Raw genomic sequence first — 925 nt, 5'->3', positions numbered from 1 at the left:
CTTGGAGAGTTGCTTGTTGGAGGCCATTAGTTGATCATATGCTTCAACCTCAAGGACTCCTCTTCGGGCTTGGCGCTCATTACTAGAGTTCATGGCTCTTATAGCCATTTTTTCAATCAACTCGTACCCAACTTGTGGAAGTAGGGCATCGAACTCTCCATTTGAGGCCGCATCCAAGCCAAACCTCGAAGAATATTGGAGACCATCATAGAACTTCGCCACTTGTTTAGCTTGGGTGAGGTTGTGTTGAGGACACCTCTTCAAGAGCTTTTTGAACCTCTCCCAAGCTTCATAGAGATTTTCATCGGTGGATTGAGCAAAAGTCATGATGTCATTCTTAAGCTTTCTCAAGAGGGCTCTTGGAACAAATCTTGTGGTGAATTTCTCGGCTAGATCTTCCCAAGATGTAATGCTACCTTGGGGTTGTGAATTCAACCACTCTTCAGCAGTGTCTCTCAAAGAGAAAGGAAACAAACTCAAGCGGATGGTGTCCGCTGAAACATTTTGAACCCTATAGGTGTTGCAATTGCGGACGAACCGCTCCATGTGTGCATGAGGATCTTCAAGAGCACCTCCACCATACTGATTTTGGCTCACCAAGTTGATGAATGTCGGCCTCAGCTCAAAGTTTCCCGTGCCATCGGGGGAAACTATGCTGCCCAGATAATCGTAGCTCATGGCAGCCGAGGTGAGGTCTCTAAGAGAACGATTGGCATTCTCCGCTTCTTGCTCTTGAAGTCTTTGAGCAATAGCCTCATTCACTCTCTCTTCAATGTGGGCTTGCAATTCCTCCTCCGTCATATGGACAGCCATGGCGGCTATCTCAGCAGCTCTTTGCTGAGCTCGACGACGATGGATAGTACGCTCTGGCTCCGGATCAAACACCAATAGATCCGTGCCAAGTCTACCTTGCATAAACTGAAAT

At 47.2% G+C, this 925-nt stretch overlaps 1 non-coding gene across 1 annotated transcript; it reads left to right on the top strand.

The window, feature by feature from the left end:
• The first annotated feature begins 238 nt into the window (after window positions 1-238).
• LOC130721614 (small nucleolar RNA R71) lies at window positions 239-345 on the top strand. Its single transcript, XR_009013541.1, has one exon. It is a non-coding gene; the product is annotated as a small nucleolar RNA R71 (small nucleolar RNA).
• The last annotated feature ends 580 nt before the right edge of the window (window positions 346-925 follow it).

This window comes from Lotus japonicus, chromosome 5, assembly GCF_012489685.1.
Source record: "Lotus japonicus ecotype B-129 chromosome 5, LjGifu_v1.2".
NCBI classification, from domain to species: Eukaryota; Viridiplantae; Streptophyta; class Magnoliopsida; order Fabales; family Fabaceae; genus Lotus; species Lotus japonicus.
Note: the sequence above shows the minus strand (reverse complement) of the source record. Positions and strands in the feature narration are given on the sequence as shown.